The following is a 25,514-nucleotide window of genomic DNA, read 5'->3' as shown; positions in this document are numbered from 1 at the left end:
TAAAGGTTAGATGACCAGCTCTGTATTACTCCTCTTCTTCCCGCCATTTCTTCCCTGTCTTCCCGCCACTTTCTTCCCGCCTCCTGTCTTCCCGCTCCCATTTTCCCGCCATTTCTCACTACATATATGTAGCCCGGCTTGGCCAGCATTATCACATCTCTGCAATCTCTCATCACTCTCTCATGGCTTCCACCGCACCCACTCTAACGTACCAGCAGGTGGAGGAGCTTTGCGCCTCGAACTACCCTTACCCACCGGGCTACCGCGTCCCCGCCGGCTGGAGCCTAAGCGCCGGAGGCGTGCCGGTCCCTCCCGTCCCTCAGGGTACTGCGCGCCGGGCGGCCATCACGAACCACTACTACCTCGATCTCACGCCGGAGTAGCGGATGAATCCCCGCTGGCATCCCGATAACCAGCATACTTGGGACGCCTTCTTCATCACTCGGCGTAACAGGGTGATAGCGTGTATACACACGTCCGTTGGGAACCCCAAGAGGAAGGTGTGATGCGTATAGAAGCAAGTTTTCCCTCAGTAAGAAACCAAGGTTATCGAACCAGTAGGAGCCAAGAAGCACGTTGAAGGTTGATGGCGGCTGAGTGTAGTGCGGCGCAACACCAGGGATTCCGGTGCCAACGTGGAACCTGCACAACACAACCAAATTACTTTGCCCCAACGTAACAGTGAGGTTGTCAATCTCACTGGCTTGCTGTAACAAAGGATTAGATGTATAGTGTGGAAGATGATTGTTTGCAGAAAACAGTAGAACGAGTATTGCAGTAGATTGTATTCAATGTAAAAGAATGGACCGGGGTCCACAGTTCACTAGAGGTGTCTCTCCCATAAGAAATAGCATATTGGGTAAACAAATTACAGTTGGGCAATTGACAAATAAAGAGAGCATAACAATGCACATACATGTTATGATGAGTAGTGTGAGATTTAATTGGGCATTACGACAAAGTACATAGACCGCTATCCAGCATGCATCTATGCCTAAAAAGTCCACCTTCAGGTTATCATCCGAACCCCCTCCAGTATTAAGTTGCAAACAACAGACAATTGCATTAAGTATGGTGCGTAATGTAATCAACAAATACATCCTTAGATATAGAATTGATGTTTTATCCCTAGTGGCAACAGCACATCCACAACCTTAGAGGTTGCTGTCACTCCCCCAGATTCAATGGAGGCATGAACCCACTATCGAGCATAAATACTCCCTCTTGGAGTTACAAGCAATGACTTGGCCAGAGCCTCTACTAGCAACGGAGAGCATGCATGATCATAAACAACACATAGATAGATTGATAATCAACATAGCATAGTATTCATTATTCATCAGATCCCAACAAACGCACATGTAGCATTACAGATAGATGATCTTGATCATGATAGGCAGGTCACAAGATCAGACAATGATAGCACAATGAGGAGAAGACGACCATCTAGCTACTGCTATGGACCCATAGTCCAGGGGTGAACTACTCACACATCAATCCGGAGGCGACCATGGCGGTGTAGAGTCCTCCGGGAGATGATTCCCCTCTCCGGCAGGGTGCCGGAGGCGATCTCCTGAATCCCCCGAGATGGGATTGGCGGCGGCGGCATCTCTGGAAGGTTTTCCGTATCGTGGCTCTCGGTACTGGGGCTATCTTCAACGAAGGCTTAAGTAGGCGGAAGGGCGGAGTCGGGGGGCTCACGGGGGCCCCACACGCTAGGGTCGCGCGGGCCCCCCTAGGCCGCGCCGCCCTAGTGTGGCGGCGCCCCGTGGCCTCACTTCGTCTCTCCCTAGGTCTTCTGGAAGCTTCGTGGAAAAATAGGCCCCTGGGTGTTGATTTCGTCCAATTCCGAGAATATTTCCTTACTAGGATTTCTGAAACCAAAAACAGCAGAAAACAACAACTGGCTCTTCGGCATCTCGTTAATAGGTTAGTGCCGGAAAATGCATAATAATGACATATAATGTGTATAAAACATGTGAGTATCATCATAAAAGTAGCATGGAACATAAGAAATTATAGATACGTTTGAGACGTATCAAGCATCCCCAAGCTTAGTTCCTACTCGTCCCGAGTAGGTAAACGATAACAAAGATAATTTCTTAAGTGACATGCTATCATAATCTTGATCAATACTATTGTAAGCACATGTAATGAATGCAATGATTCAAAGCAATGACAAATGTTATGAGTAAACAATTGAACCATATGGCAAAGGCTTTTCATGAATAGTACTTTCAAGACAAGCATCAATAAGTCTTGCATAAGAGTTAACTCATAAAGCAATAGTTTCAAAGTAAAAGCATTGAAGCAACACAAAGGAAGATTAAGTTTCAGCAGTTGCTTTCAACTTGTAACATGTATATCTCATGAATATTGTCAACATAGAGTAATATAATAAGTGCAATAAGCAAATATGTAGGAATCAATGCACAGTTCACACAAGTGTTTGCTTCTTGAGGTGGAGAGAAATAGGTGAACTGACTCAACATTGAAAGTAAAAGAATGGTCCTCCATAGAGGAAAAGCATCGATTGCTATATTTGTGCTAGAGCTTTGATTTTGAAAACATGAAACAATTTTGTCAACGGTAGTAATAAAGCATATGTATCATGTAAATTATATCCTACAAGTTGCAAGCCTCATGCATAGTATACCAATAGTGCTCGCACCTTGTCCTAATTAGCTCGGATTACCCGGATTATCATCGCAATACATATGTTTTAACCAAGTGTCACAATGGGGTACCTCTATGCCGCCTGTACAAAGGTCTAAGGAGAAAGCTCGCATTGGATTTCTCGCTTTTGGTTATTCTCAACTTAGACATCCATACCGGGACAACATAGACAACAGATAATGGACTCCTCTTTAATGCATAAGCATTTAGCAACAAATAATGTTCTCATAAGAGATTGAGGTTTGTTGTCCAAACTGAAACTTCCACCATGAATCATGGCTTTAGTTAGCGGCTCAATGTTCTTCTCTAACAATATGCATACTCAAACCATTCAACTCATGGTAAATCGCCCTTACTTCAGACAAGACGAACATGCATAGCAACTCACATGATATTCAACAAAGAAATAGTTGATGGCGTCCCTAGGAACATGGTTATCGCACAACAAGCAACTTATAAGAGATAAGATGCATAAGTACATATTCAATACCACAATAGTTTTTAGGCTATCTGTCCCATGAGCTATATATTGCAAAGATAAAGAATGGAAATTTTAAAGGTAGCACTCAAGCAATTTACTTTGGAATGGCGGAGAAATACCATGTAGTAGGTAGGTATGGTGGACACAAGTGGCATAGTATTTGGCTCAAGGATTTTGGATGCATGAGAAGTATTCCCTCTCGATACAAGGTTTAGGCTAGCAAGGTTGTTTAAAGCAAACACAAGTATGAACCGGTACAGCAAAACTCACATAAAAGACATATTGTAAGCATTATAAGACTCTATACCGTCTTCCTTGTTGTTCGACCTTTACTAGAAAATATCTAGACCTTAGAGAGACCAATTATGCAAACCAAATTTTAGCAAGCTCTATGTATTTCTTCATTAATAGGTGAAAAGTATATGATGCAAGAGCTTAAACATGAGCACAACAATTTCCAAGTATCACATTATTCAAGATGTTATACCAATTACCACATGTAGCATTTCCCGTTTCCAACCATATAACAATTTAACGAAGCAGTTCAACCTTCGCCATGAATATTATGAGTAAAGCCTAAGGACATATGTGTCCATATGCAACAGCGGAGCGTGTCTCTCTCCCACACAATGAATGCTAGGATCCAACTTTATTCAAACAAAACAAAAACAAAAACAAACAGACGCTCCAAGTAAAGCACATAAGATGTGATGAAATAAAAATATAGTTTCACTAGAGGAACCTGATAGTGTTGTCGATGAAGAAGGGGATGCCTTGGGCATCCCCAAGCTTAGACGCTTGAGTCTTCTTGAAATATGCAGGGATGAACCACCGGGGCATCCCCAAGCTTAGAGCTTTCACTCTCCTTGATCATATTGTATCATCCTCCTCTCTTGATCCTTGAAAACTTCCTCCACACCAAACTCGAAACAAACTCATTAGAGGGTTAGTGCATAACCAAAAATTTCACATGTTCAGAGGTGACACAATCATTCTTAACACTTCTGGACATTGCACAAAGCTACTGAAAGTTAATGGAACAAAGAAATCCATCAAACATAGCAAAACAGGCAATGCGAAATAAAAGGCAGAATCTGTCAAAACAGAACAGTCTGTAAAGACATATTTTTCTGGGGCACCAGACTTGCTCAAATGAGAAAACTCAAAACTAATGAAAGTTGCGTACATATCCGAGGATCACGCACGTAAATTGGCATAATTTTCTGAGTTACCTACAGAGAATTTTACCCAGATTCGTGACAGAAAGAAATCTGTTTCTGCGCAGTAATCCAAATCTAGTATCGTCCTTCGATTAGAGACTTTACTTGGCACAACAATGCAATAAAACTAAGATAAGGAAAGGTTGCTATAGTAGTAACAACTTCCAAGACTCAAATATAAAACAAAAGTACTGTAGTAAAATGATGGGTTGTCTCCCATAAGCGCTTTTCTTTAACGCCTTTCAGCTAGGCGCAGAAAGTGTGTATCAAGTATTATCAAAAGATGAAGCATCAACATCATAATTTGTTCTAATGATAGAATCAAAAGGTAACTTCATTCTCTTTCTAGGGAAGTGTTCCATACCTTTCTTGAGAGGAAATTGATATTTAATATTACCTTCCTTCATATCAATGGTAGCACCAACAGTTCGAAGAAAAGGTCTTCCCAATATGATGGGACAAGATGCATTGCATTCAATATCCAAGACAACAAAATCAACGGGGACAAGGTTATTGTTAACCATAATACGAACATTATCAATCCTCCCAAAAGGTTTCTTTATAGCATTATCAGCAAGATTAACATTCAGATAACAATTTTTCAATGGTGGCAAGTCAAGCATATTATAGATTTTCTTAGGCATAACAGAAATACTTGCACCAAGATCACACAAAGCATTACAATTAAAATCATTGACCCTCATCTTAATGATGGGCTCCCAACCATCTTCTAACTTCCTAGGAATAGAAGTTTCAAGTTTTAGTTTCTCTTCTCTAGCTTTTATGAGAGCATTTGTAATATGTTTTGTAAAGGCCAAATTTATAGCACTAGCGTTGGGACTTTTAGCAAGTTTTTGTAAGAACTTTATAACTTCAGAGATGTGGAAATCATCAAAATCTAAACCATTATGATCTAAAGCAATGGGATCATTGTTCCCAATGTTGGAAAAAAATTCAGCAGTTTTATCACGGGCTTTTAAATAGTTTTAGCAGTTTCAGGCAGTTTTGCTCACTTTGCATTAGGAGTAGAAACATTGCCAACACCAATTATTTTACCATTGATAGTAGGAGGTGCAGCAACATCTGGAGCATTAGCATTACTAGTGGTGGTAATAGTCCAAACTTTAGCTACATTATTCTCTTTAGCTAGTTTTTTATTTTCTTCTCTTTCCCACCTAGCATGCAATTCAGCCATTAATCTTATATTCTCATTAATTCTAACTTGAATGTCATTTGCTTTAGTAACAATTTTATTTTCATTATCCCTATTAGGCATAACTTTCAATTTCAAAAGATCTACATCAGCAGCAAGACTATCAACTTTAGAAGCAAGTATATCAATTTTCCCAAGCTTTTCTTCAACAGATTTGTTAAAAGCAGTTTGTGTACTAATAAATTCTTTAAGCATGGCTTCAAGTCCAGGGGGTGTATTCCTATTATTGTTGTAAGAATTCCCATAAGAATTACCATAACCGTTACCATTATTATAAGGATATGGCCTATAGTTGTTGCTAGAATTGTTCCGATAAGCATTGTTGTTGATATTATTATTTTTAATGAAGTTAACGTCAACATGTTCTTCTTGAGCAACCAATGAAGCTAACGGAACATTATTAGGATCAACATTAGTCCTACCACTCACAAGCATAGTGAAGGAGATATGCCCTAGAGGCAATAATAAAGTGGTTATTATTTATATCTTTATGTTTATGATAAAAGTTTATATATCATGCTAGAATTGTATTAACCGAAACATTAGTACATGTGTGATATGTAGACAAACAAGAAGTCCCTAGTATGCCTCTTAAACTAGCTTGTTGATTAATGGATGATTAGTTTCATAATCATAAACATTGGATGTTATTAATAACAAGGTTATGTCATTATGTGAATGATATAATGGACACACCCAATTAAGCGTAGCATAAGATCTCGTCATTAAGTTATTTGCTATAAGCTTTCGATACATAGTTACCTAGTCCTTATGACCATGAGATCATGTAAATCACTTATACCGGAAAGGTACTTTGATTACACCAAACACCACTGCGTAAATGGGTGGCTATAAAGGTGGGATTAAGTATCCGGAAAGTATGAGTTGAGGCATATGGATCAACAGTGGGATTTGTCCATCCCGATGACGGATAGATATACTCTGGGCCCTCTCGGTGGAATGTCGTCTAATGTCTTGCAAGCATATGAATGAGTTCATAAGAGACCACATACCACGGTACGAGTAAAGAGTACTTGTCAGGAGACGAGGTTGAACAAGGTATAGAGTGATACCGAAGATCAAACCTCGGACAAGTAAAATATCGCGAGACAAAGGGAATTGGTAATATATGTGTATGGTTCATTCGATCACTAAAGTCATCGTTGAATATGTGGGAGCCATTATGGATCTCCAGATCCCGCTATTGGTTATTGGTCGGAGTGAGTACTCAACCATGTCCGCATAGTTCTCGAACCGTAGGGTGACACACTTAAAGTTGGATGTTGAAATGGTAGCACTTGAATTATGGAATGGAGTTCGAATATTTGTTCGGAGTCCCGGATGAGATCCCGGACATCACGAGGAGTTCCGGAATGGTCCGGAGAATAAGATTCATATATAGGATGTCATTTTATGTGAAATAAACTGTCGCGGAAGGTTCTATGGAAGGTTCTAGAAGGTTCTAGAAAAGTCCGGAAGAAACCACCAAGGAAGGTGGAGTCCACAAGGGACTCCACCTCCATGGCCGGCCAGCCCTAGATGGGGTGGAGTCCCAAGTGGACTCCACCATAGGGGGCCGGCCACCCCCCACATGGGAGGTGGGAATCCCACCTTTGGGTGGGAGTCCTAGTTGGGCTAGGTTTCCCCCTCCTATGGAAGGTTTTGGTTTCGGGTCTTATTCGAAGACTTGGACACCAACACTTGGGATCCACCTATATAATGAGGGGCCAAGGGAGGGGGCCGGCCACCCTAAGACCACAAGCTGGCCGCCCCCCATAGAGTGGCCGGCCACCCCTCCCAAACCCTAGCCAAGCTCCTCCACTCCATATTGCCCGCATTGCTTAGCGAAGCTCCGCCGGACTTCTACACCGCCACCGACACCACGCCGTCGTGCTGTCGGATTCAAGAGGAGCTACTACTTCCGCTGCCCGCTGGAACGGGGAGGTGGACGTCGTCTTCATCAACAACCGAACGTGTGACCGAGTACGGAGGTGCTGCCCGTTCGTGGCGCCGGAACCGATCGTGATCAAGATCTTCTACGCGCTTTTGCAAGCGGCAAGTGATCGTCTACCGCAGCAACAAGAGCCTCCTCTTGTAGGCTTTGGAATCTCTTCAAGGGTGAGACTCGATACCCCCTCGTTGCTACCGTCTTCTAGATTGCATCTTGGCTTGGATTGCGTGTTCGCGGTAGGACATGTTGTTTTCTATGCAACGTTATCCTACAGTGGTATCAGAGCCGTGTCTATGCATAGATGGTTGCACGAGTAGAACACAATGGTTTGTGGGCGTTGATGCTCTTGTTATCTTTAGTTTGAGTACTTTGCATCTTTATGGCATAGTGGGATGAAGCGGCTCGGACTAACTTTACATGACCGCGTTCATGAGACTTGTTCCTCGTTCGACATGCAACTTGTATTGCATAAGAGGCTTTGCGGGTGTCTGTCTCTCCTACTATAGTAAAGATTCAATTTACTCTTCTATTGAAAACATTAGTATCAATGTTGTGGTTCATGTTCGTAGGTAGATTAGATCTCTCTCGAAAACCCTAAACCACGTAAAATATGCAAACCAAATTAGAGACGTCTAACTTGTTTTTGCAGGGTTTGGTGATGTGATATGGCCATAATGTGATGATGAATATGTATGAGATGATCATTATTGTATTGTGGCAACGGCAGGAGCCTTATGGTTGTCTTTAAATTTCATGTTGAGTAGTATTTCAAAGTAGTTGTAATAGTTGCTACATGGAGGACAATCATGAAGACGGCGCCATTGACCTTGATGCTACGCCGACGATGATGGAGATCATGCCCGAAGATGATGGAGATCATATCCGTGCTTTGGAGATGAAGATCAAAGGCGCAAGAACAAAAGGGCCATATCATATCACATATGAACTGCATGTGATGTTAATCCTTTTTATGCATCTTATTTTGCTTAGATCGCGACGGTAGCATTATAAGATGATCCCTCACTAAAATCTCAAGATAATAAAGTGTTCATCCTTAGTAGCACCGTTGCCAAGTCTTGTCGTTTGAAGCACCTCGTGATGATCGGGTGTGATAGATTCAATAAGTACATATGACGGGTGCAAGACAGTTTTGCGCATGCGGATACTAAGGTGGCCTTGACGAGCCTAGCATGTACAGACATGGTCTCGGAACACGTGATACCGAAAGGTAGAGCATGAATCATATGGTTGATATGATGAACACTTTGAGTGTTCGCCATTGAAATCACACCTTTTCTCGTGATGATCGGGTTTAGGTGCGGTGGATTTGGTTCGTGTGATCACTAAGACAATGCGAGGGATATTGTTTTGAGTGGGAGTTCACTTAGGTTTTTAATTATGTTGAATTAAAATTTGAACTCAATTTGTCATAAACTTAGTCTAAACTATTGCAAATATATGTTGAAGAGATGGCGTCCCCAATCAATTTTAATCAGTTCCTAGAGAAAGAGAAACTTAAGAGCAACGGTAGCAACTTCACCGACTGGTTCCGTCATGTGAGGATCTTCCTCTCTGGCGGAAATCTGCAATTTGTGCTTGATGCACCGCTAGGTGACCCTCCTGCAGAAGATGAATCCGATGAAGTAAAAGCTGTTTACGTGACTCGGAAAACTCGGTACTCTCAAGTTCAGTGTGCCATCCTGTGCAGTTTGGAATCCGATCTTCAAAAACGTTTTGAGCACCATGATCCTCATGAGTTGATGAATGAGCTGAAAGCTATATTCGAGACTCATGCGGCGATGGAATGCTATGAAGCATCGAAACATTTCTTCAGCTGCATGATGGAAGAAGGCAGCTCCGTTAGTGAGCACATGCTCGCCATGACCGGGCATGCGAAGAAACTCAGTGACTTGGGAATAGTGATTCCTAACAGACTGGGGATTAATCGTGTCCTTCAATCACTGCCACCAAGTTACAAGAACTTTGTGATGAACTACAATATGCAGAACATGAACAAGGAGTTACCTGAACTCTTGGCATGCTAAAAGCTGCTGAGATTGAGATCAAGAAAGAGCACCAAGTGTTGATGGTCAACAAGACCACCAGTTTCAAGAAACAGGGCAAGTCTAAGGGAAAATTCAAGAAGGGTGGCAAGAAAGCTGCCACGCCTCCTATGAAACCTAAGAACGGCCCTAAGCACGATGCTGAGTGCTATTATCGCAAGGAGAAGGGACAACTGGAAGCGTAATTGCTCCAAGTATCCTGGCTGATCTCAAGAGCGGCCTTGTCAAGAAGAAGAAAGAAGGTATATTTGATATACATGTTATAGCTGTTTCTCTCACTAGGTCTCGTTCTAGTACCTGGGTATTTGATACTGGTTCGGTTGCTCATATTTGTAACTCGAAACAGGAACTAAAGAATAAACGACAACTGCTGAAAGATGAAGTGACGATGCGCGTTGGAAACGGATCCAAGGTCAATGTGATCGCAGTCGGCACACTTCCTCTACATCTACCTTCGGGATTAGTTTTAAGCCTAAATAAATGCTATTATGTACCTGCGTTGAGCATGAACATTATATCTGGATCTTGTTTAATGCAAGACGGTTATTCATTCAAGTCTGAGAATAATGGTTGTTCTATTTTTATGAATAATATCTTTTATGGTCGAGCACCACAAAAGAATGGCTTATTTCTATTAGATCTCGATAGTAGTGATACGCATATACATAACATTGATGCTAAGCGAATTAAACTTAATGATAATTCTACTTATATGTGGCACTGTCGTCTTGGTCATATTGGAGTGAAACGCATGAAGAAACTCCATACTGATGGATTACTTGAATCACTTGACTTTGAGTCACTTGATAGATGCGAAGCATGTCTAATGGGTAAAATGACAAAGACTCCATTTTCTGGTATGATGGAGCGAGCTACTGACTTATTGGAAATCATACATACAGATGTATGTGGACCAATGAGCGTAGCATCGCGCGGTGGTTATCGTTATGTTCTAACCTTCACAGATGATCTGAGTAGATATGGGTATATCTATTTCATGAAACATAAATCCGAAACTTTCGAGAAGTTTAAGGAATTTCAAAGTGAAGTAGAAAATCAACGTAACAAGAAGATCAAATTTCTACGATCTGATCGTGGAGGTGAATATCTGAGTTATGAGTTTGGCATGCATTTAAAGAAATGCGGAATACTTTCACAATTGACACCGCCGGGAACACCTCAACGAAACGGTGTGTCCGAACGTCGTAATCGAACTCTCTTAGATATGGTTCGTAGTATGATGTCTCTTACTGATTTGCCGTTATCATTTTGGAGTTATGCATTAGAGACAGCCGCATTCACTTTAAATAGAGCACCATCAAAATCCGTAGAAACGACACCGTATGAATTATGGTTTAATAAGAAACCTAAGCTGTCGTTCCTGAAAGTTTGGGGTTGCGAAGCCTATGTAAAGAAGTTACAACCGGACAAGCTAGAACCCAAAGCGGAGAAATGCGTCTTCATAGGATACCCTAAGGAAACTATAGGGTACACTTTCTATCACAGATCCGAAAGCAAAATCTTTGTTGCTAAGAACGGAACCTTTCTTGAGAAAGAATTTCTCACTAAAGAAGTGACTGGAAGAAAAGTAGAACTCGATGAGATTGATGAATCTATACTCGTTGATCAGAGTAGCGCAGTACCAGAAGTTGTACCTGTACCGCCTACACCGGCAACAGAGGAAGCTAATGATAATGATCATGAAACTTCGAACGAGGAAACTACTAAACCTCGCAGATCGACAAGGGAACGTGCCACTCCTGATTGGTATGATCCTTGTCTAAATGTCATGATTGTGGATAACAATGATGAGGACCCTGCGACGTATGAAGAAGCGATGATGAGCCCAGATTCCAACAAATGGCAAGAAGCCATGAAATCCGAAATGGGATCCATGTATGATAACAAAGTATGGACTTTGGTAGACTTACCTGATAGCCGTAAGGCTGTCGAGAATAAATGGATCTTCAAGAGAAAAACAGATGCTGATGGTAATATTACTGTCTATAAAGCTCGACTTGTCGCAAAGGGTTTCCGACAAATTCAAGGAGTTGACTACGATGAGACATTCTCACCAGTAGCGAAGCTAAAATCTGTGAGGATTTTGTTAGCAATAGCTGCATTTTTCGATTATGAGATTTGGCGAGATGGATGTCAAAACGGCGTTCCTTAATGGAGACATTGAGGAAGAGTTGTATATGGTACAACCCAAAGGTTTTGTCGATCCTAAAAATGCTGACAAAGTATGCAAACTTCAGCGTTCAATCTATGGACTGAAGCAAGCATCAAGAAGTTGGAACCGACGCTTTGATAAGGTGATCAAAGACTTCGGGTTTATACAGTGTCATGGAGAGGCCTGTATTTACAAGAAAGTGAGTGGGAGCTCTGTAGCATTCCTGATATTATATGTAGATGACATATTATTGATCGGGAATGATATAGAACTATTAAGCAGTGTTAAGGGTTATTTGAATAATAGTTTTTCAATGAAAGACCTTGGTGAAGCATCGTATATATTAGGCATCAAGATTTATAGAGATAGATCAAGACGCCTAATAGGGCTATCACAGAGTACATATCTGGACAAGATTCTAAAGAAGTTTAGAATGGACGAAAGTAAGAAAGGGTTCTTACCTATGTTACCAGGCAAGGTATTGAGTAAAACTCAAGGACCGGCTACGGCAGAAGAAAGAGAAAGGATGTGTAACATCCCCTATGCCTCGGCGATAGGATCTATCATGTATGCCATGCTATGTACTAGACCGGATATAGCACATGCTGTTAGTTTGACTAGCAGATATCAAAGTGATCCAGGAATGGAACACTGGACAACGGTCAAGAATATCCTGAAGTACTTGAAAAGAACTAAGGATATGTTTCTTTGTTATGGAGGTGACCAAGAGCTCGTTGTAAACGGTTACACCGATGCAAGTTGGAACACTGATCCTGATGACTCTAAGTCACAATCTGGGTACGTGTTTATATTGAATGGTGCTGCGATGGCTGGGCAAGCTCGAAGCGGAGTGCACGGTGGTGAAGTCTTCAACAGAATCAGAGTACATAGCGGCTTCAGAGGCTTCATCAGAAGCGGTATGGATGAAGAGGTTCATTGTAGAGCTCGGTGTGGTTCCTAGTGCATTGGACCCATTAATCATTTACTGTGATAACATGGGTGCCATCGCCAATGCACAAGAGCCAAGATCACACAAGAGGCTGAAGCATATCAAGCTGCGTTACCACTCGATTCGCGAGTACATCGAAGATGGAGAAGTAAAGATTTGCAAAGTACACACTGATCTGAATGTAGCAGATCCGTTGACTAAAGCTCTCCCTAGGGCAAAGCATGACCAACACCAGAATGCCATGGGTGTTAGGTATATTACAATGTAATCTAGATTATTGACTCTAGTGCAAGTGGGAGACTGAAGGAGATATGCCCTAGAGGCAATAATAAAGTGGTTATTATTTATATCTTTATGTTTATGATAAAAGTTTATATATCATGCTAGAATTGTATTAACCGAAACATTAGTACATGTGTGATATGTAGACAAACAAGAAGTCCCTAGTATGCCTCTTAAACTAGCTTGTTGATTAATGGATGATTAGTTTCATAATCATAAACATTGGATGTTATTAATAACAAGGTTATGTCATTATGTGAATGATATAATGGACACACCCAATTAAGCGTAGCATAAGATCTCGTCATTAAGTTATTTGCTATAAGCTTTCGATACATAGTTACCTAGTCCTTATGACCATGAGATCATGTAAATCACTTATACCGGAAAGGTACTTTGATTACACCAAACACCACTGCGTAAATGGGTGGCTATAAAGGTGGGATTAAGTATCCGGAAAGTATGAGTTGAGGCATATGGATCAACAGTGGGATTTGTCCATCCCGATGACGGATAGATATACTCTGGGCCCTCTCGGTGGAATGTCGTCTAATGTCTTGCAAGCATATGAATGAGTTCATAAGAGACCACATACCACGGTACGAGTAAAGAGTACTTGTCAGGAGACGAGGTTGAACAAGGTATAGAGTGATACCGAAGATCAAACCTCGGACAAGTAAAATATCGCGAGACAAAGGGAATTGGTAATATATGTGTATGGTTCATTCGATCACTAAAGTCATCGTTGAATATGTGGGAGCCATTATGGATCTCCAGATCCCGCTATTGGTTATTGGTCGGAGTGAGTACTCAACCATGTCCGCATAGTTCTCGAACCGTAGGGTGACACACTTAAAGTTGGATGTTGAAATGGTAGCACTTGAATTATGGAATGGAGTTCGAATATTTGTTCGGAGTCCCGGATGAGATCCCGGACATCACGAGGAGTTCCGGAATGGTCCGGAGAATAAGATTCATATATAGGATGTCATTTTATGTGAAATAAAATGTCGCGGAAGGTTCTATGGAAGGTTCTAGAAGGTTCTAGAAAAGTCCGGAAGAAACCACCAAGGCCAGCCCTAGATGGGGTGGAGTCCCAAGTGGACTCCACCATAGGGGGCCGGCCACCCCCCACATGGGAGGTGGGAATCCCACCTTTGGGTGGGAGTCCTAGTTGGGCTAGGTTTCCCCCTCCTATGGAAGGTTTTGGTTTCGGGTCTTATTCGAAGACTTGGACACCAACACTTGGGATCCACCTATATAATGAGGGGCCAAGGGAGGGGGCCGGCCACCCTAAGACCACAAGCTGGCCGCCCCCCATAGAGTGGCCGGCCACCCCTCCCAAACCCTAGCCAAGCTCCTCCACTCCATATTGCCCGCATTGCTTAGCGAAGCTCCGCCGGACTTCTACACCGCCACCGACACCACGCCGTCGTGCTGTCGGATTCAAGAGGAGCTACTACTTCCGCTGCCCGCTGGAACGGGGAGGTGGACGTCGTCTTCATCAACAACCGAACGTGTGACCGAGTACGGAGGTGCTGCCCGTTCGTGGCGCCGGAACCGATCGTGATCAAGATCTTCTACGCGCTTTTGCAAGCGGCAAGTGATCGTCTACCGCAGCAACAAGAGCCTCCTCTTGTAGGCTTTGGAATCTCTTCAAGGGTGAGACTCGATACCCCCTCGTTGCTACCGTCTTCTAGATTGCATCTTGGCTTGGATTGCGTGTTCGCGGTAGGAAATTTTTTGTTTTCTATGCAACGTTATCCTACACATAGACATAATAGCATCAATCTTATCACCCAAGGAAGAGGTTTCTTCGACAGAATTTACCTTCTTACCTTGCGGAGCTCTTTCCGTGTGCCATTCAGAGTAATTTATCATCATATCATCAAGAAGCTTTGTTGCTGCCCCCAAAGTGATGGACATAAAGGTACCTCCAGCAGCTGAATCCAATAGGTTCCGTGAAGAAAAATTCAATCCTGCATAAAAGGTTTGGATGATCATCCAAGTAGTCAGTCCATGGGTTGGGCAATTTTTAACCAAAGACTTCATTCTTTCCCATGCTTGTGCAACATGATCAGTATCTAATTGCTTAAAATTCATTATGCTACTTCTCAAAGATATAATTTTAGCAGGAGGATAATATCTACCAATGAAAGCATTCTTACATTTAGTCCATGAATCAATACTATTCTTAGGCAGAGATAACAACCAATCTTTAGCTCTTCCTCTTAATGAGAAAGGAAACAATTTTAACTTTATAATGTCACCATCTACATCCTTATAGTTTTGCATTTCACATAGTTCAAAAAAATTATTAAGATGGGCAGCAACATCATCAAAACTAACACCAGAAAATTGCTCTCTCATAACAAGATTCAGTAAAGCAGGTTTAATTTCAAAGAATTCTGCTGTAGTAGCAGGTGGAGCAATAGGTGTGCATAATAAATCATTATTATTTGTGTTTGTGAAGTCACACAACTTAGTATTTTTAGGAGTATTCATTTTGCAATAGGAAATAAGGTAAACTAGATAAAGTAAATGCAAGTAACTAATTTTTTTGTGTTTTTAATATTGCAAACAAGATAGTAAATAAAGTAAAACTAACAACTAATTTTTTTGTGTTTTGTTTTAGTGCAGCAAAAAAAGTAGTAAATAAAAGTAAAGCAAGACAAAAACAAAGTAAAGAGATTGGAAGTGGAGACTCCCCTTGCAGCGTGTCTTGATCTCCCCGACAACGGCGCCAGAAAAAGTTGCTTGATAGCGTGTATACACACGTCCGTTGGGAACCCCAAGAGGAAGGTGTGATGCGTATAGAAGCAAGTTTTCCCTCAGTAAGAAACCAAGGTTATCGAACCAGTAGGAGCCAAGAAGCACGTTGAAGGTTGATGGCGGCTGAGTGTAGTGCGGCGCAACACCAGGGATTCCGGCGCCAACGTGGAACCTGCACAACACAACCAAATTACTTTGCCCCAACGTAACAGTGAGGTTGTCAATCTCACTGGCTTGTTGTAACAAAGGATTAGATTATAGTGTGGAAGATGATTGTTTGCAGACAACAGTAGAACGAGTATTGCAGTAGATTGTATTTGATGTAAAAGAATGGACCGGGGTGCACAGTTCACTAGAGGTGTCTCTCCCATAAGAAATAGCATATTGGGTAAACAAATTACAGTTAGGCAATTGACAAATAAAGAGAGCATAACAATGCACATACATGTTATGATGAGTAGTGTGAGATTTAATTGGGCATTACGACAAACTACATAGACCGCTATCCAGCATGCATCTATGCCTAAAAAGTCCACCTTCAGGTTATCATCCGAACCCCCTCCAGTATTAAGTTGCAAACAACAGACAATTGCATTAAGTATGGTGCGTAATGTAATCAACAAATACATCCTTAGATATAGAATTGATGTTTTATCCCTAGTGGCAACAGCACATCCACAACCTTAGAGGTTGCTGTCACTCCCCCAGATTCAATGGAGGCATGAACCCACTATCGAGCATAAATAATCCTTCTTGGAGTTACACGCAATGACTTGGCCAGAGCCTCTACTAGCAACGGAGAGCATGCAAGATCATAAACAACACATAGATAGATTGATAATCAACATAGCATAGTATTCATTATTCATCAGATCCCAACAAACGCACATGTAGCATTACAGATAAATGATCTTGATCATGATAGGCAGCTCACAAGATCAGACAATGATAGCACAATGAGGAGAAGACGACGATCTAGCTACTGCTATGGACCCATAGTCCAGGGGTGAACTACTCACACATCAATCCGGAGGCGACCATGGCGGTGTAGAGTCCTCCGGGACATGATTCCCCTCTTCGGCAGGGTGCCAGAGGCGATCTCCTGAATCCCCCGAGATGGGATTGGCGGCGGCGGCATCTCTGGAAGGTTTTCCATATCGTGGCTCTCGGTACTGGGGCTATCTTCGACAAAGGCTGAAGTAGGCGGAAGGGCGGAGTCGGGGGGCTCACGGGGGCCCCACACGCTAGGGCCGCGCAGGCCCCCCTAGGCCGCGCCGCCCTAGTGTGGCGGCGCCCTGTGGCCCCACTTCGTCTCTCCCTAGGTCTTCTGGAAGCTTCGTGGAAAAATAGGCCCCTGGGCGTTGATTTCGTCCAATTCCGAGAATATTTCCTTACTAGGATTTCTGAAACCAAAAACAGCAGAAAACAAAGAATCGGCTCTTCGGCATCTCGTTAATAGGTTAGTGTCGGAAAATGCATAATAATGACATATAATGTGTATAAAACATGTGAGTATCATCATAAAAGTAGCATGGAACATAAGAAATTATAGATACGTTTGAGACGTATCACAGGGCGCTCGCCAGGTATGAGGAGGACGGTCTGCCTCCTGGGAACTTCAACGAGGCCGGCCGTCGGCTATGGTGGTACGGCCGGACTCTACAGAGCGTCATGGACTACATCACGGCCGGCGATATCCCCCGCCTGCGCTACCCTCAGTTCGAGCCACGAGCGCCGCCCGACGACAGCGACGACGACAGCAGCGACGACAATGGCGGCAACTTAGAAGGCGACGACTACCAGTACAACGTTGGCGACTATGAAGACTACGAGTATGCATATTATACGCCTAGGCAGGAGTATGACTAAGTCACTCCAAATTTCATGTATCATCAGTGGTATTTATGGCATGGCCAATCAATTTGGGCAATGCTAGATCCACCAAATCCCATGCAATTACGTCTCCTCTAGTCCTTTTCCCATTATACGCCTAGGCAGGAGTATGACTTAGTCACTCCAAATTTCATGTATCATCAGTGGTATCTCGAATCAATCGAATCATTCGAAAATGGACACCAAACACATCACATATAATATAATTCACATGATCCATTCAACAAAGTTTGGTACAATAAATTATTGAGCCGTATCCATGGAGCATCCTCATCATTTAACTTAATGTTTGGGTCGGTGTTCACTTTGAAGGGCGGAATTTCACCAAACATATTATAATCTTCTGACATGTCTGTCTTGCCCTCCACTCCCACGATGTTTCTTTTCCCTGAAAGAACAATGTGGCGCTTTGGATCATCGCATGATGTACTGATCGTTTTCTTATCTTTCCGTTTCCTCGGTTTGCTACTCATGTCCTTCACATAGAAAACCTGAGCGACATCTTTCGCTAGGACGAATGGTTCGTCAAGGTAACCAAGATTGTTGAAATCCACCATTGTCATTCCGTATTGCTGGTCCACCTTTACCCCACCTCCTGTTAGCTTGAACCATTTGCACCGGAACAAAGGGACCTTAAAGGAGGGTCCATAGTCAAGTTCCCATATCTCCTCTATGTAACCATAATATGTGACCTTTTGCCCATTCTCGGTTGCTGCATCAAAGCGGACACCACTGTTTTGGTTGGTGCTCTTTTTATCTTGGGCGATCGTGTAAAATGTATTCCCATTTATCTCGTACCCTTGGAAAGTCGTTATAGTCGAAGATGGTGTCTTGGCCAACATGTACAGCTGATCTACAACATGATCGTCATTCATTAAATGTTTTCTCAACCAACAGCCGAAAGTCTCCATGTGGGCCTTCGTAATCCAGGATTCAGGCTTCCCCGGGTTGTCCTCGCGTAAAATATTCTTGTGTTTCTCAAAGTACGGAGCCACCAAGCTGGAATTGGTCAGAACGGTGTAGTGTGCTTCAGTCATAGAATGGCCGTCCATACATATCGTTGATTTCCTGCCGATCGTGCCTTTTCCACTTAGTCTCCCCTCGTGCCGCGATCGAGAAAGACCAATCGGCTTAAGGTCAGGAACAAAGTCAACACAGAACTCAATTACCTCCTCATTTCCATAGCCCTTGGCAATGCTTCCTTCTGGCCTAGCACGGTTACGAACATATTTCTTTAATACTCCCATGAACCTCTCAAAGGGGAACATATTGTGTAGAAATACCGGACCGAGGATGGAAATATCTTCGACTAGGTGAACCAGGAGGTGCGTCATAATATTGAAGTAGGATGGCGGGAACACCAACTCGAAACTGACAAGACATTGGACCACATCGTTCTGTAGCCGTGGTAGATCTTCTGGATTGATTACCTTCTGAGAGATTGCATTGAGGAATGCACATAGCTTCACAATGGCTACTCGAACATTTTCCGGTAGGAGCCCCCTCAAAGCAACCTGAAGCAATTGCGTCATAATCACGTGGCAGTCGTGAGACTTCAGGTTTTGGAACTTTTTGTCCGCCATGTTTATTATTCCCTTTATATTCGACGAGAATCCAGCCGGGACCTTCGTACTGCTCAGGCATTCAAAAAAGATGACCTTCTCTTCTTTGGTCAGAGCGTAGCTGGCACGACCTTGAAACCATTACGGATGCCGGTCATTAGGGTCTTTCAAATGTTGCTGGTCCTGCCGTGCTTCCTTTGTATCATTTATCTTCCCATACACGCCCAAGAAGCTTAGGAGGTTCACGCAAATATTCTTCGTAACATGCATCACGTCGATTGCAGAGCGGACATCTAGGACTATCCAATATTCTAGCTCCCAGAATATAGATTTCTTCTTCCACATGGGTGCGCGCCCGTCAGCTCCCTGCGAAACTGATTGTCCGCCAGGACCCTTTCCAAAGATGACTTTCAAATCCTTGACCATATCAAATACCTCAGCACCAGTACGTTCCGCAGGCTTTGGCCGGTGATCTGCCTTGCCATTGTAATGCTTGCCTTTCTTTCTTACTGGATGAATTTTTGGAAGAAATCGACGATGCCCAAGGTACACGTTCTTCTTTCAATTACCCAAATATTCACTTTCAGTCTCATGTAAGCAGTGCGTGCATGCATTGTATCCCTTATTTGACAGTCTGGAAAGGTTACTAAGAGCAGGCCAATCGTTGATGGTTACGAAAAGCAACGCTCGTAGGTCAAATTCCTCTTCTTTGTGCTCATCCCACACACGTACACCAGGTCTGCCCCACAACTGTAAAAGTTCATCAACTAATGGCCTTAGGTACACATCGATGTTGTTGCCGGGTTGCTTCGGACCTTGGATGAGCACTGGCATCATAATGAACTTCCGCTTCATGCACAACCAAGGAGGAAGGTTGTAGATGCATAGAGTCACGGTCCAGGTGTTATGGCTGGAGCTCTGCTCGCCAAAAGGATTCATGCCATCTGTACTTAGACCAAATCTTATGTTCCTTGCGTCAGCTGCAAAATCTTTGAACTCTCTGTCGATCTTTCTCCATTGCGTTCCATCTGCGGGGTGTCTCAACTGCCCGTCCGACTTACGGTCCTCTTTGTGCCATCGCAACAACTTGGCATGCTCTTTGTTCCTGAACAGACGTTTCAACCGTGGTATTATAGGAGCATACCACATCACCTTGGCGGGAACCCTCTTCTTGGGTTTCTGGCCCTCAACATCGTCACCATGGTCATCGCCTCTGATCTTATAACGCAATGCAGTGCATACCGGACATTCATTCAAATTCTCATATTCACCGCGGTAGAGGATGCAGTCGTTGATGCATGCATGTATCTTCAGAACCTCTAAACCTAGAGGGCAGACAACCTTCTTTGCTTCGTACGTACTGGCGGGCAACTCGTTATTCTTTGGAAACATATTCTTCAACATTTTCAGCAAGTTTTCAAATCCCGAGTCAGATAGACCTTCCTGTGCCTTCCATTTCAGCAAATCCAGTGTGCAGCCCAGCTTTTTCAGACCATTATCGCATCCGGGGTACATCGACTTTTTGTGATCCTCTAACATGCGATCCAAATTCTCCCTCTCCTTTTCAGTTTCGCAGCTTCTCCGTGCATCAGCAATGGTTCGACCAAGATCATCAACGGGCTCATCACCTGCCTCTTCTTCACCTTCCCCTTGACCTTCCCCTTCACCTTCCCCACCTTCAGCATCCTCCATGAAAGTATCACCAAAATGATCAAGATAGTTGTCATCGATGAAATCATCCCCTTCTTCATCTTCTTCCATTATAACCCCTCTTTCTCCATGCTTGGTCCAACAATTATAGCTTGGCATGAAACCCTGCCGAAGCAGGTGCATGTGAACATATCTTGAGGAAGAGTAACCCTTCTGATTCTTACAGGCAACACATGGACAGATAACAAAACCCCCTGCTTGTTCGCATTAGCCACTACGAGAAAATCTTTCAAACCCGTAGTGAACTCACCGGAGAGTCGGTTACCGTACATCCATTGCCGATTCATCTGCATTATTATAATATAAAATATATAATTAACCATCATGCATTTGTTAAACTAATTAACTAACTACAAACAATAGAAATCAAACAATGAACTACACACATATGCATATTTTATCAATGACACATGAAAGGTTCAAGTTGCTAACCGCGATCGAGGAGGAAAAAATAAATGAGGAAGCTCAAGTGTGGCTCCGACACTTCATATCATGTTTGTTTCATGCTCTTTGGGCATTTCATCAAACACCTTGTGTGCATAAGATGAACCAAAAGCAAACCTAACACCCACTTGTGAAGTTTGTGAAGAGAATGGATCCAAATGGCTAAGTGCTGGCTGCTGGATAGGTATATATAGGGGAGGGACTTTAGTCGCGGTTGGCCTGGCAAACCGCGACTAAAGGTGCCCGAAGGCCTTTAGTCGCGGTTGGCCACCAACCGCGACTAAAGCCCCTCACCTGCACCAGCTGGCCAGCGAGCGCCCTAGGCCCAGGCCTTTGGTCGCGGTTCGCCTCCCGAACCGCGACTAAATGTCCCATTAATCACGGTTCCAAATATTTGGGGACTAATGTGGCTGGATGGAAGGCCCTTTTTCCACCAGTGTATCTGCGCCTATTGCTCTCCAAAGACGAGCTTCTTTATTGTCTGATACATCAACTCGATTTCTCAGTGTATCTCGTTCCGACTAATAGTTCTTTCATTAGACATCGACACAAGCATCTACATGTAAAGTAGAACTCGATTTTCTTTCATGTTTTGCGACACAGAAGAAGCCACCATTTATAAGTGAGAGTTGGCATAATCATTAGGTAATCGATCTATAAATTCACTCGACAATCAACCAGCCAACTATACACAGTGCATCGGCTTTATTTGCAATAAGTGGATGTGCCACTTTATAGACCGAAATGTGTAACGCGGACTTTTGGCTTTCCCGTGCTACACACCCCATACACCCCAAAAATTGTAGTAATTTTAAAAAGCCAAAAAAAGAAAACCTTCCTTCACTTAGGATGATCAAGTTTGTACTCGTAAAAAATGTCTGAAAAAAAATGGTTCCCATGGTCTTCTTCACGCAAAAAAATATGACGAATAGAAAGTGAATAGTACCTGGTCATGGAGCGTTTTGAGTTTTTTTTTACCCATGATACAATGAAAGTAATTCCCTAGATAAATAATTTTATACAAGTACAATACCTAATCATCTTTGATTTCAAAAAAAGTTCGAATTTTTTAACCTTTTTTTGAATTTATTTTTATTTTTCCAAGTATGGGTGATATGGGCATTACCCTTCGGGTACCCGACATTGCTATACCCGGTACAGATTATAAAGATGAACCAGCGCAATGACTCGATAAGCTGGACCCACAAGGAATATCAACTTGGACTGCAAGAAAGAAGACTCCAATATAAATTCTACTAGCACTCTTATAAACCTAACCTTGTTGATATATAAAACCAGGCAGGGGCACCCCTTAGATCTTAGATTGAGAAACATAAAAAACATAGACGCGATACGTCTAGACATCGCAACCCGCAGATTAGAACTAAACTAGATACAACAACTCCGCCTATAGCGGCCCCCTGTACACATATATTCATATAGTGGATTGCTAGCAGGACGTAGCAATACTCCACTGCGGGGACGTGAACCTAGGTACGTTGTGCCTTCTCTCGCTCCCAGAATCTCCATCATCGTCTTCCGTCAATCCTAAGCCCCTCATGGTGGGCATTGTCGAGGAGCCGCCTCGTCAATTGGTGCCGTCTGTGGAAAGCACGATGACTAGATTCGTTATCCGGGCTGGATCCATCAAATTCATCATCATCAACATCCAAGAAGCAGTCAATAGACATCGACTGATCGTGTATGAAGACGTCAACTCCGTTGCACGTGCCATGAGTCGACTAGAAGAAAATCCTGGCCGCATCGGCTTCAGCAACCGTTCGCTCCGCACCGTCAAGTTCAGGATCAAGTTTTGATGCCATACCCTGGAGCAGCACACGCGTACACGCTTTAAGTTCCAAGGGGGAGAAGCGAAGTCTTGAAGCGATACATGCATGATCGGATCAGTTCCAATCAAGAGAAGCTTCAAGACATAAAACGATACGTGCGGAACTCAACAGCATCATCTTTGGTAGCACGGAAATCACCTGTGACCGGAATCTACCTACAACGGCAACTACAAGTCATACGGAGCTACAAGATAGCTTCAGCAGCCTTGCTTCGCTTTACTCGACGTCTCACGATCGCCTTAGCGGATTCGCTAGCACGGACACGAAACTTTCGCGGACTCTTCATCACGAACATCCGATACAAAGGACTATCAGGTTCTATATTTCCAATTAATTACTATTTATAAAATTATTTGGCCAATTTTTTTTTCTTGTGCTGTTATTTGCGCGAGAATTTGCGCACTACAGTATAACTGCAGATTGAAACAAAGCTTCGACTACTCTGCCCGGTCGACCGCGCCCGCCATCGTGCACTCGTCGCACTCGGGGGCTCGCTTGTCGCGGACACGACATTAAGGACTCGATATACTCGGGTGCTCAACAGTCGCGAATCCGCCATATTAACTACGTCTTGTTCATCGATCACGCCGGCCAAGCGCCGCGCGGCTATATCAACTATTTCTGGCCGCGCGACAACTGTGCCCGCCACATCGACTATTTCTGGCCGGGCGATTACCTCAAATGCGCCTGCCACATCGATTATTTCTGGCCGAGCGATTACTTCAACTGCGTTCGCCACATCGACTATTTCTGATTTCGCAATTACTTTGACTGCGTTCACCATGCGACCTGCTTCCACATTGGTCTCGTTGCAACTGAACTAATGGCTTCATCATCTACGGTTATCAATGGATTTGTCTTCCACGGCTATATAAATATTGACCCGATGCAATCACGGGTCAATGGCTTCATCGTCTATGGTTATCAATGGATTTATCTTCTATGACTATATAAATATTGACCCGATATACTTCCGAGTCAGTGGATTCATCGACTGTGATCTTCAATGGATATCATCTTATATAATATTGACCCGATATATTTTCGGGAGCGTTGGAATCACTCGGGGCTCCTGAAATATCTTCGGCTATTACAACTATTACTCCCATCGGGAGCGTTGGTTCGCTGGAATTCAAGCAAATATGAAGACTCTTTGTACTATTAATGATTTCATCAAGACCTCATGGAACATGTGAGTGCTGTAATTGATGATAATCAAAGGACCATAAAAAATAAGAAAAAGTACATATCGGTGGCTAGGGCTTGGACGGTGCACGGGAGGTCGGCGCTGTGGGGATCCATGGAGGCCGGCAGAGGCTGTTGGGAATGGGGAGGCGAGAGCCGGGTGGCAGAAGCTCAGAATGAGTGAGGAGTGAATTGGAATCTTCCGTCTCGTACAGATTTCGAAGCAAACTTAGCACTTCGTATGGAAAAAGGTGAAAGTTTTCTAAATAAACTTCTTTGCACAAATATATCTGCGCCTATTGCTCTCCAAAGACGAGCTTCTTTCTTTCTGATACTTCAACTCGATTTCCCAGTGTATCTCGTTCCGATTAATAGCTCTTTCATTAGACATATCTACATGTAAAGTGGAACTGGATTTTCTTTCATATTTTGCGACACAGAAGAAGCCATTATTTATAAGTGAGAGTTGGCACAATCATTAAGTCCTCTAATCTAAACAAACGTGTTTGCATTAAGAGGAAATTGCACAAACCACTCACATTGTTGTGTCTGTTGAACAAGCTCAGATTGAGTGAGTCGAATATTCATGTCGTACAGATTTTGTAGTAGCCTTAGCACTTCGTATGAAAAGAGGTGAAAGTGTTCTAAATAAACGCGTTTTTGCACGAACATATCTGTGCCTATTGCTGTCCAAAGACGAGCTTCTTTTTATCCTGATACTTCAACTCGAATTCCCAGTGTATCTCCTTCCCATTAATAGCTCTTTTGTTAGACATCGACACAAGCATCTACATGTAAAGTAGAATTTGATTTTCCTTTCATGTTTTGCGACACGGAAGAAACCACTATTTATAAGTAAGAGTTGGCATAATCATTAAGTAACCAGCCAACTATACACAGTGCATGGGCTTTATTTGCAATAAGTGGATGTGCCACTTTATAGGCAGACCAATGTGCATTTTTCATACAACACACATGAGTAGCATTAAATTGCATTCTTCCGGTTTATTTTTAAGCTTCGGGCGGTTTCAGCCGGTACTCGCTGACGTCGCAAGTTAGACCTTAGATGGTTAACACCACTACTTTTCCC

The 25,514-nt window shown here is 43.0% G+C and overlaps 1 protein-coding gene across 1 annotated transcript in view; it reads right to left on the bottom strand.

Moving 5' to 3' along the window:
* Positions 1 to 24,602, bottom strand: part of LOC127308011 (uncharacterized) — a 119,732-nt gene extending 95,130 nt beyond the window's left edge. Inside the window, exon 1 of the mRNA XM_071821709.1 lies at positions 24,574 to 24,602. The gene's annotated coding sequence lies outside the window, so the exon portion shown is untranslated. The remainder of the gene's footprint in view (positions 1 to 24,573) is intronic.
* Positions 24,603 to 25,514: the final 912 nt, after the last annotated feature.

Source organism: Lolium perenne, chromosome 6 (assembly GCF_019359855.2).
Source record: "Lolium perenne isolate Kyuss_39 chromosome 6, Kyuss_2.0, whole genome shotgun sequence".
NCBI classification, from domain to species: Eukaryota; Viridiplantae; Streptophyta; class Magnoliopsida; order Poales; family Poaceae; genus Lolium; species Lolium perenne.
The sequence above is the reverse complement of the archived record's forward strand: the minus strand, read 5'-3'. Positions and strand labels throughout refer to the sequence as shown.